The sequence below is a fragment of the Parasteatoda tepidariorum genome, chromosome 10 (genome assembly GCF_982258835.1).
Source record: "Parasteatoda tepidariorum strain Cologne lab strain chromosome 10, Ptep-v5.0, whole genome shotgun sequence".
NCBI classification, from domain to species: Eukaryota; Metazoa; Arthropoda; class Arachnida; order Araneae; family Theridiidae; genus Parasteatoda; species Parasteatoda tepidariorum.
The window spans coordinates 18449481-18462535 of NC_141764.1; positions in this window are offsets into that span (position 1 = coordinate 18449481).

Below are 13055 nucleotides of genomic sequence, written 5' to 3' on the forward strand. Positions count from 1 at the left end.
ACCTTTAGCCCTCAAAACTGCTAGCACCCGCCGTGGCATTGATTCCACAAGGTGCTGATAGGTAGTCTGAGGTATCTGGTACCAAGCGCTCACCAACTGGTCCTGCAATTCCCTCACATTTTGAGGGGGTAGCATGGCAGCACGAATTTGGTTTTCCAAGTAGGACCACAAAAGCTCTATTGGATTAAGGTCAGGACAAGACATGACTTGAAAATCATGTTCCTCGAACCAATCCATGACGATTCGACCCTTATGACATGGTGCATTATCCTGTTGGTAAACACCATCCCCCGCAGGAAAAACTGTTTGCATGAATGGGTGAACCTGGTATGCAACTATGTTCAAGTAGCTTACAGGCGTCAGGGATTGTTCTATGAGGATTATGGGTCCTATTATGCCCCATGAAAACGTTGTTCCTAGGCGAAAAACCTTGAAAATCTGGGCGAGCCCATTGTTATAAATGGAGGTGGGTCGTAATGTAATGGCTCTTCGGTGTGTAGCTCGTTCACCTAGAGTTGGCACTTGGCTCCGCCTTCATCACGTGGTATCCGAATATACTATTTGGTTTTTTTCTTTTTAAAGGGAATGACGTGAACAATCCTGAACAAGGTTGCTATTGGCCGATCGCATGACAAAAAATTTTATTTCGCAATCTTCATGAATATTTCTTTAACATTAAATATTTCATAAATTTGATGATATTTCTCTCTTTTGATTGAATAGTTTCTCCTTTTGAGACATTTTGGTGGGAAAACAACAGTTTTTAAATTTTAAATGTATTTAATTAGCTAGAGTAACGGAAGGTGCAATAGCAGATGGTAAAGTGACTGAAAGAGAATTCACTGCTGGCTTTTAGCGCGCATTAAGGGTTGTTTCGTTTTTCAAGTGCAGAAATGTTTCTCCTCTTACACTCTCGCTGAGATGAACTCTGCGTCCGAGGAGGTGGAGCCAAGTACCAACTCCTGGTGAACAAACCATATTTATTATAAAAAAATTAAGAAAGAGAAATGAGAAGAAAATTTATTCAAGAATATTCCACAACATATAACGCAATGAAAACTGTTTGTTTTATTAACGAGAAAAGTATTTTAAACCCATATAGAATTTTTACGAAAATTGTCCATAAAAAAAGACTTCGCGGGCCGCCACCAGTTGGAAATCCCTGATGTAAGATGTTCTCAGTGGTAAACGGATCATGGATTTGAGTCCCCTTGCCGTCAAGCTAACAGTAGGAAGTTTTCGTGGTTTTCCACTCTATGTAACGCAAATGCCGGTAAGTTCCATCAAAAAATTCACTACGAGGCAAATTTCTCCACATACTGGATCCAGGAGTTACCTTGTCCTCTGGATTGGGTTCAAGATAACAGGGATACGGAGTTAAACATTAGTAGGCGAAAAACCCAAAATTGGGTTGACTGTACAACAACGGTTATAAAATAGAAGGATTCCTGTCAATAATATCCAATACAAAAATTTTTATTTTGATAATTTTAAAAATTCGACTTTTAATTTTTTGAAAAATATTAATAGTGATCAAAATACGAAAACTTTGAATTATTTGTTATTTATATTTATTATCTAATTAAATATTACCTAAGACTAAAGCTTCTGTTTAGAAAACAATGTTCTCGTCGCAGAAATTAAATAATAATAAGATTCAAGTATTTTCACGTTATTATTAGAGCGGAACTGATATAACTCAAACTTTTTTTTTTAAAAAAAAACTTCGAAATGTCCACGCATCATATATTATTCGACGATAGTCCAAAAATTACAATTAAAATAAAAAAATAATTATAATAAAAAAAGTCGTTCATTCTTTAAAAAGAAATTTTCGTATCAGAGCTCTACTGTTTGAACACTAGCTTCCCAATAAGGTATGATCCTGGTTGGAATCTCAACGATGGCTGTTCCATAAGAATTCAGTTCTTGGCTTGCAAGGTACTGACTTAAAATATCCTCAGTGGTAGCTAGATCATGAGTTAATATCCACTTCGTCACGCTAAATAAGGGTGGTTTCAGTGGCTTTCTTCTTCCTGTAATGCAAATGCGGGTAAGTTATATCAGTAAATTCCTCCACGAAGTTTAGTTTCTCCCAATGCTCAATCCAGGAATTCATTTGTCTTCTGGGTTGTAACCGAACCCAAAATTAAAACGCGCCAAAATAGTGTGAGAGTCGTAAACCTAAAAATGGGTCATCCTCTCATAAACTAAAATAAAATTTCTATTGCAAAATAATTTGTGTGAGCTTTTATGAAAAAGCTGTTACCGCTTTAAGAGCATCATTAATTTTAAGTTTTCTTCTTTAAGCTCAGTTTCTTTTGGTATATATGTTCTATAGTAATTTTTTTAAAAGTTGAAATCGAATAATCAAATATTAAAAAAAAGTAGAAGACACCGTATTTAAATTGATACAAATAAGACTGTCCAAAACAACTTTTCCTCGATTTGTTATACTGCAAATGTGCAAAAAAAAAAAAAGTTCCTAATTCCGCAAATAAATTGTCGGACTGGAACAGCTATTAATGAAGCTGATTTTGAACCAAGTGCGTCAAAAAGTCATGGAAACTATAAAAAGTAGGTCATGAGCAGCGATGGCTCAGGGGATAGAGCGTTTGCCTTCCAATGAGCTAACCGGGTTCGAATCCCAGCAATGGCTGGTCGATGCAATTTCCGCATCCGGTTTGCGAGACCCACAGTGCTGGTGTAAAATATCTTCAGTGGTAGATGGATCATGGGTTAAAGTCCCCTTGCCGTCAGGCTGACCGTATGAGGTTTTCCACTCTATGTAACGCAAATGCCGGTTGGTTTCACCTAAAAGTTACGAAGGCAAATTTCTCCACATACTTGATCCAGGAGTTACCTTGTCATCTGGATTGGGTTCAAAATGACTGGTCCACGGAGTTGAACATTAGTAGTCATAAACCCAAATTTGGGTTGACTGTTCAACGATGGTTATAAAATATAAAATAAAAAGGTAGGTCATAACCGATATATTTACTTTGAATAAAATTTCAAGTAGAGATTATGTGAACTGTCAAAAAAAAAAAAATAATAATAAGTACTCAATTTTGTATACGTACAAATTACGTCAAAATTCAAATTACTGACCTTCGAGTAAATAGTGTTACTGGTTTAGATGATCTGATTTTTGAAAAAAAGATAAGGATTTTCGTCTGAATTAAAAGAAGCGACTAACCCTTTGCAGCAACATGAGTTTCTGGTTCTTTATTTGATAAAGTTTGATTAATAAACCTGGATTTTACAGAACTATTATTTTTTTTATATTATTTTACAGAACTATTACATATTATTTTACAGAACCAAATGCAGCATCATTAAATCTGTTCCTGAATAATTTAATATTGAAAACCTGAAAGTGTTTTTCACATAAAACATCTTTTGAAGTCGGAGGTTATTTTCCCATCGCCAAGCATAGCTTTTAACGGCAGAGAAAGAAAATATTTTTGGTTTGAGGTATATATGTTATCCCGAATAACCGAACTCAAGGCCGGGATAGCCTAATTGGTAGTGCACTGGGCCCATGTCCAAGAGTTTGTGGGTTCGATCCCAGGCCGGGCGACGACTCCCTGTGTCGTAAATGTTGAATGATGCGCGTTAAATCTGTGGAGTCGCAAAGACCTCCATGTTCCCATATCAAACCAATAACTCTGGGAGTACTGATACCGGTGTTTCGTTGTCTTCTAGATTGGGTTCAATATTACAAGGCTACGGAGTTGAACATTAGTAATCGTAACCTCAAAATTGGGTGGGCTGTTCAACGAAGGATATAAAAACAACCGAAATCAAGAGAAAGTGGACTTTCACCGGTGAATGTCAATAATTACATAGTCTCTTTGGTGAATGTCCGAAATATTTGTTATATTCGATTTGATTTTAATTTATTTGTTGATATTATTATATTTATTCTATATTTTAATACCTGCTGAGGGTAGATTAGGAGACACATAAGTGTTTGGAGTACCGGGAACTGACAATGAACCTTAAAAAAACATCAGTGTAAGGCATATCGGGCAGTAACACTTAACTAGACCTAGTACATATTTCAGACATTTACCAAAGCGACTCCTTGATTGTCAACATTCACTGGTAGATGTAAACAACCCCCAATCTCGGCCATTCACAGAAGCATATACATAAAAATGAAAGTATTGTTCTAAGTAGAGAGGAAGTTTGCTTAAACCCTTCTATTTTGAACAGTTCGAACGGGATATGCGAAAACTCATGAAATTACAACCAAGCATTAATAAAATTTAAGTTACAGATTATAATTTTGAACTTCTAACAGTCAGGAATATAAAGGTAGAAAATATTTATACAGATAATATTGGTTGGCTATTAGGGAGATCGCAAATTCACGTAAGTGCCCGTACGTAAGATTTTAAGCAATTGCGCATGCGCACTTCAGATGCGCATTTCACTGAATCAGAGAGCGCATGCGTCAATGAAAAACTTTGCTACCTGCAAAAGTCCCGCAGAGGACTGATTGTAAAAATATGGTTTCCAGTAAAACAAAGAAGTAAAGCATCACTGTCTGCAGCCAGTAAGCGGGTGTGTGATCACTTTGATCAGCCTGCGTAGGGACCTAGGGTATACGAGATTGGTCCTTATTGAACTGTTCTACCGTTAAGTGCTAGACATCGCGCGCAGGTCGTCGGGCTACCAAAGCAGAGGATCAAAATTTTGATGGTATGTCTTCGGATCATCCTTAGGGATGTTTCCCAGACCATTACTAATAGCCCATTGTACAGCTCTAATGCGACATAAATAAAGTACCAATCTACCTAGTAAGTAAGAAAAGAAAAAACCAATTAGATGTTGTTGTTGTTACTTTACGTCGCACTAGATCTGCACAATGGGCTATCGGCGACGGTCTGGGAAACATCCCGGAGGATGATACGAAGACATGCCATCACAATTTTGATCCTCTGCGGAAGGGATGGCACCCCGGCTTCGGTAGCCCGACGAACTGCGTGAAGTCGAGCACTTTATGGTAGCACAGGTTAACGAGGACCAATACCGCACACCCTCGGTCCCTATGCAGACTGATCCAAGTGGTCACCCACCCGCACACTGACCGTAGCCAGTGATGCTTGACTTCGGTGATCTGCTGAGAACCGTGTCTTAACGATCAGTCCACTGCGGGACAAAAACCAGTTTGAAAAGAACAACATAGTTATATATTCAGTGAAATTCGGACCTGCTACCTCCACGTTTTAAAGCGCTTGGCGGATGAGCATCTACAGATATGATTCCTAGACCACAGTCAATAGGACATTGTTCAGAGGGCGTCTTAAATGAATTACTACGAGGGTTGCTATTTCTATTTCTGGCCTTGGCAACAGTAAGTGTTGCTAGGCGACCGCAGACGATTTTAATCGAAAGTTTGATATTTTTAAACATAAATTCAGCAGACGATTTACCATTATATTCATTACCATTATATTTACGATTCGTTTGTGTTGTTGACAGTATATTGAAAAGTTCTTCTCTTTCAAAAAATGGAATTGAATCGTGAACATTTTCGTGCCATTATTTTTCATAACTTTCGACGTGGATTGTCAAGACAAGAGTGCTTCGATGAACTTAATTCTTTATTCAGCGATAAAGCGCCATCCTACAGCACTGTAAAAAATTGGAATAACGAATTTAATCGTGGTCGATGTTCGATCCAGGACGAATCCCGTGCAGGTCGTCCAAAATCCGTTGTTATGCCAGAATAGATTGATGCTGTGCTTAAACTGATAAAGCAAGATTGTCATGTGACGTACCGTGAGATAGAGGCGTCTTTGGACATTAGTATGACTAGCATCAATAAAATATTGCATGAACATTTGAGCGTAAAAAAAATTTGTTCGCGTTGGATCCCGCATAATCTGACAAACGCTCAAAAAAAGGCTCGTATCGATTGGTGCAAGGAAATGTTGGAAAATTACGTTCAAGGTACATCAGAGGCTGTGTATAACATCTACACAGGTGACGAATCATGGATCTATGCATATGAGCCGGACGCCGCAGGACGGTCAATTCTGAATGGTACACGACCATTTGTTTGCCAGAAGTCATCGGAGAAATTCGAAAAAAGCAGAAGAACAGGCGAATCATTCTTCATCAGCATGACAATGCGAGCTCTCACACATCGATTCAAACAAAGGCATTTCTGACGCAGCGAAAGATCGAACTGATGGGTCCTCCGCCATACAGCCCTGATTTGGCACCCAATGACTTCTTCTTATTCCCACACATCAAAAATAAATTACGTGGATAACAATTTTCGACCCCCGATGAAGCGGTTGATGCATTCAAAATGCATGTTTTGGAGTTACCTCAATCGGACTGGAAAAAGTGCTTTGAAAATTGGTTCAAACGCATGCAAAAGTGTATTGATCATCATGGAGAATATTTTGAAAAACAATAAAACCAATTTTGATCCTACATATTTGTTTTTTCATTATTAGGCCAGAAATATAAATAGCAACCCTCGTACCATGTTCTTTTTTGTATGATATATAAGAGGATAAAAACGAATTTTTTTAAAACTTATTAATACAACATACATTTTTATGGTTGTGTGTAGTATCGGCCCAGGCATCCCCTGAACATCTACTGGACTGCCTCGGTCTTTTAAAACAAGACCTAATTGAAAGACCCTTACTTGTTTAAGACTTTTTGAAGGTGAACAATCTCATGGACCTTGTCTAGCTAGGCTAGAAATGGGGATTTGAAAGAAGAGGAAGAAGATTTTTGTGTGCTCAATTAAGGCTCATAAACCTTTGTCAAATAGAAGGACAGATAGCACAATACAGAGAAGAAGAGCAGGAAGATACATCTTAGGTAATAGTGGAATTCGAACCCGCTACCTCCAAGCTTTAAAAGCGAAACACACAGATTCTATTCAACATAGGGACCTCCCTGCCCGAGCAGTATCGCCCGCCAAACGCTGTGCAAAGCTTGGAGGTAGCAGGTTCGAATTCCGCTGTTCCCCTTGATGTATCTTCGTGCTGTCCTTCTTATTGTGCTATCTGCCCTTCTATTTGACAAAGGTTTATAAGTCTAAATTAAGCACACTAGTCTGAAAATGTATGTAATTCCAATAAACAATATTATCAACTCATATCATCAACTCAATTCAATTTACATGAAATACAATAAATCTGGCATAAGCCCGTGTAACGCATTTCTTCCCCTAGTTGAGTTGCTAAGAAGAAATAAACATTCTAAACGTGCATATAAAACAAGTATTAAATATTAAAGTGAATTTTTTGTACCTTGAAAGGTATTTCTAAGTTAAACATAATGATTTAAGGTTACAAGTAGCATTACATAAAGCAGATCAATAATGAAACACTGTTTCTTTTTTTTTTATTATTATTATTTTTTTAAAGTTTTTTATGATTATTTAACAAATCAGTTATAGCTTATCAAATATGCAAATAACGAAGAGACATGTTCATTCTATACATACATTCTATGAAAAATATTGAGAATTTCAGTTTCACAAACAGAGTCCATCCTTTTAGAGGCTCGTAGAACATTATATTCGTAAGTCATTCAAAGTATTTGGGTTTTTATGACATAGTCGGGAGAGTTTTCTGTTTCGAAAACAGTGAGTCCATCCTTTTTAGGGGCTCATGTCACACAATATTTGTGAGTCATTCAAAGTATTTGAGTTTTTATGACATAGTCGGGAGAGTTTTTTGTTTCGAAAACAGTGAGTCCATCCTTTTTAGGGGCTCATGTCACACAATATTTGTGAGTCATTCAAAGTATTTGGGTTTTTATGACATAGTCGGGAGAGTTTTCTGTTTAGAAAACAGTGAGTCCATCCTTTTTAGGGGCTCATGTCACACAATATTTGTGAGTCATTCAAAGTATTTGGGTTTTTATGACACAGTCGGGAGAGTTTTCTGTTTAGAAAACAGTGAGTCCATCCTTTTTAGGGGCTCATGTCACACAATATTTGTGAGTCATTCAAAGTATTTGAGTTTTTATGACATAGTCGGGAGAGTTTTCTGTTTCGAAAACAGTGAGTCCATCCTTTTTAGGGGCTCATGTCACACAATATTTGTGAGTCATTCAAAGTATTTGAGTTTTTATGACATAGTCGGGAGAGTTTTTTGTTTCGAAAACAGTGAGTCCATCCTTTTTAAGGGCTCATGTCACACAATATTTGTGAGTCATTCAAAGTATTTGGGTTTCTACGAAAGAGTTTTCAGCTTCGAAAACAATGAGTCCATCTTTTTTAGAGGCTCATATCATACATTGTTAATGAGTCATTCAAGCTTTTAAGAGAATTTCTGGAGAAGTTTCAAAAACGTTTCCACAATTTCAATGGCTCATATCTCACAATAGTCAAAGTCGCTGAAAGGTTTCGAGTTTGAATGAACTAGTCAGGTAAGATTTCAGTTTCGATAAAAGAGTTCATCCATCTAGGGCTCATCAAATTATACGTCAAATCCTTCACATTTCTGTTGGAAAATGTCCAGAAAGTATTAATGTTCAAAGTATGAACAATTTAATCCTGACAATTGTTTGGATCATTTTTGATCTCAGAATTGCCAGTTTCATTAGGATCACAGGAGAATGCGGCATCAAGATTTTCTGGCTGTAGGAAAGTAAATAAAAAAATAAATTTCTTAAACATCAATCAACAACATCGTATATTAAGAATATAATGAAATGACTTAAATGAAAAAGTTTTAGAGCGAAAGATTAAAAAAAAAAAAAAAAAAAAAAATGTAATAGCATATCACATTTTCGTATTCTCCGAAAGTAACAAACATTTAAATTCGGATAGTAGTAGATCTACATTAAATTAAAAATTAAATTAAATTAAATTATTCTTTAAAGTGCAAAAAAACATAAAGAAACAAAAAAAAGTATTTTGAAGCTTTCGAAAGGTTCTCTTCATCTTTTGGTCTATTTACAGTATGGAAAAGAGTACATTAATATTACTTTAAAGACTATATTCGTAATAAAAATGCATTGCATACATCCCATATTTTATATTATTTCATCATAAAAGTAATTTTACTTATTTTTATGTGTATAATATCTTGTTTTAAACAGAAATTTTAGTTGTATTGAGCTACAGATATGGTGGCTGCTACTTTACACTGAGTAAAGTAAAAGAACATTCTATGTTTTTCACATCAGAAGCATTTACATAATAAAGAAACTCGAAAGAGTTTATGTATTTCCGGTGAAAACAGGAAACCAAGCCACTCCTAAGTGGTAACAACAAATAATTTGGTTTTGAAGGTGCTAGGATTTTCTCCTTTTAATGGGGTAGATTTTTTTTGTTGAGGAAACTGATAAAGATTATAGGTATGTTGAATTAAAGCTTATTTTAAAGGACATGACTTTTTTTTATGGCAATTTGTAACAAACAGGTCAAATTTGCTTAAATTATTGAAAATTAAGAAGGCAAAATTTCCAGTTATCCATATTTACAATGAAAAATGTTTTTTCGACTTCTTAAAATCAATTTACATCTGTTAAGTCTGTTTTACATAATAAATAGATTGATGTAAATTTATAATTTTTTTAAAAAAATTTACTTTTGCTGAAACTGATTATCTTTATTGAATTTAATTAATAATTTTTAGCACGGTGAAATACAAATACTCTTTCCTAGTAATTTCATTATTACTTTCTATAATTTATATTTTACCATGATATATACCAAATATTATTAGAAATATACCATGATATTTTAATCTACTTGAATGGCGTCACTGAAAGTTTTGTCTAAAATTCCAGCTGTCTTATAGATGGTTGGTAACATGCATGTAGATAAGTTATATATTATATATGTTATGCATATATAACGAAAGAAAAAAACATTTCATAGTCATTGTTTAGTTTTATTTTTAAAAAAAATCGAATCCAATAATAAAATTAAAGTTTGAATAAAAAAGACATAAATGATGCGGGTAGCCTTCACTAAATTACCTGAGCCAAATTGAGATCCAGGTATTCTGAGCCGATTCTCCCCACGAATGGTTTAATCACATCATAATTGTCCAACACAACATCTTTAAAAAAAGATTTGTGGTTGAAGGGCTTCCCCTTCTTTTTCTCAACCACACCATCTTCCTTCAAATAGTCATACTTCTTGACGCCAGATCTTTTGACGTTGACTCTAAAATGAAAATTAAAATGACATGGCACAGGCTTTTACCATCTATTACACCCAACAAAACTATGATGTAAGAGGTATGGAGACTTATAAATTTAGTTAAGAAAATTAACTTATAAATTTACTTAAGTATGGAGACTTTAAAATTAAAGAAATATTCTAACAAAACTTCATTTACTATTTAGTCTGATTTCTTACTCCTAAATGCTTCCCAATGATATGAACATGATAAATAGTTATAGAAATATTCTATTTAAGTTTAAAAATGAATGAATGATAAATCAATAAATTATGTCTTGAATAAAATAGAACCACAATGTAATAGGTTTCAAATTTAGTTGAATAATATTGTTAAAGTAAGTTCTTGTAAGAATGAACTTTAATGTCGTCATTCATTTGCATCCGACTTTCTTTCCAGGTGTCTTAAGTTTAAAGAAAATGCAGACTAAAATATAGCAAACCTATTATCTTTATTTGAATTATAAATCATTGTAAACTTCATTTTGAGTGTCTCACTTTGGAAATTCAAAAATGATCTATCTTACGATATTGCTTCTAAATATAATGTTATAAACTGATATTAGCACCTAATCTTATAATCTTTTTCTTATCCAGTAAAATATCGCTGAATTGGTGAGAGTTCAGCAATATATTGTAAAACTTTTTATTGAATATATGCATATATAAGCTTCGATTCTTGCTGGTATTTACAAATATCGAAATTCGCAGTCATTGTGGTAATAATTAACAATTCGGGACCATTCTTATATTTGGTGATTTGAAAATAAATCAGTGCCCGCCGTTTATTAAAATCATTTTCGTTTTATGCTCTTTTGATTTTATTAAGCGGCTGATTTTATTAAGAGGCGATTCAACATTTGAAAAAAAAAAATTTACGATATATTCTAAATGCACACACTTTAAAAGCTGAAATAATGACCACATTAATGCTTTATTTTAACTAATTTATTTATTTTAATAAAGTAAAACCCTACATAAGATTAAATTTACAAAAGTTTTGCAAAAAACCGATCAATGGTTGCTTGAGTTGCAGTATTTAAAATTAACTTTTTAACATCATTTAAGAGTTTATAGAAGTTTTTATAGTTTTCGATATTCCTCCTCTTTGTTCTAAAGCTTGCCGCATTACATTAAGTGCTTTTCTGACTTCCATTGAAGATGGCACTGATGAGTTTATTTCATCTTCTGAGTCTGATTCCTCCATTTCTTGATGGGAAATAACTTTGCAATTTTTGATGTCTGTAACAATTTTAGAATCAGATTTTTCTCCTGATGTTTGCAGGTTATCGTCAATAGCTACGTAACGTGAAAAATTCTAGTCCATTTCATTTTCTTCATTGCTGATCATTTCTTCGAAACAGTTATGAGCCCCATCTCCATTGAAGTTTCACGTTGACTACACTTAGGAAGCTCATCATAGTTTTGCAACGCTTCGAATTTATCTTTAAGACTCAAAATCTCCCTTTTCGGCATGCTGAGAAAATTTAACACCAAACGAACTTAAAAATGTTATGTGCTATAACTATAATTTACTCAAACGGCTAAATAATATGGAACATGTGCACAGACAGTTTTTGGAAATAAGATAGATAACAAAAGAAACTTCTCTCCCTTCTATGGTTCATTCAATAAAAAGTAAGATAAGAATTCAACCCCCTGTTGAGAGAGATAGGTTTCTCCAAACTTCATTCAAGTCAAGGAATTAACATTTATAAATTGATTTCTATGAACTCGCTGCTTACAACCCACATTTTTCCTTAACTCTTACACTATGTATATAGCAGGAAAGTGCTAACCACACCTGTTTCACAGGTTTGTGAGTAACTGTTGCTTCTTCTAAAAAAATCTTTAAACTTCGAAAAAATAAAATTTTATAAATAAGAATAAAAAAAGCTGAAATAGTGCACCTTTGATTTATTATGTAGTCAAAATTTTGAGTTTAAAAAGCGGCGGCATTGATTTTATTAAAGGATGTTTTTAACATGTATTAATATTGTAGCGATTCGGTTCTTGCCGATTTGATTTAATAAAGCGGCTGATTTTATTATCCGGTGATTTTATTAGCGGCGGGCACTATATGAAATTACGCCAAGAACCAATCACATAACGCTAAACAAAAGATGCGATAACCCTAAGGTCAGTGAAAGTAAAGAGGGCAAAGAATATCATGGTTACCAAAAAAGGAGTTTAATCAAATTTAGACAAAAATTATCGCCAAATCAAGAGGCTCTCTATTCGACTCCTTAATCATCTTTATTTTGAGTTTACATTGTGGAAAATTGTCTACAGTTATTAAAAAATAATTTTATTGAAATGATTGTAACTTAGTTATGTCCGGAGTGTCAATCAAATAATTGTCAAATACTTTTTCCAAATTAAAAAAAACGTATTTAAATTAAAATAATGTTTTAAACTTTACTTTTAGTTGAAATATATAGGTAACTCTATAACCCAATCACATAAATTCTAATGTAGAACAAATATTGTTAACTATAATCGGTACTAAGTATGTACAAGACTCATAGAGTTGCAAAAGTAACAATATTTATGAGATTTTATTGCAAATTAATATCCGTATACATGATTATGTGATAAGTTGACTTACATTTGCTTTCTTATCCACTTTTTCACACCAAAAGGCATTTTGAAATATCTCAAAGCACTTAATCAAACCTCTTTTTATAGCAGTTCAATCAAGAATGATACTTTTTTTTTGGAACATAATTATTGTAACAATTGATATTATTTGTTGACATTGTTAGAATGGGTAAAAACCTTCACTATTGTTAAAAAGTTTAATCGAAATTTTTTTTTAATGCATGATTGTTGACATATTTTTACATTTAATTGTTGTGACTAGGTACTGAAAAGC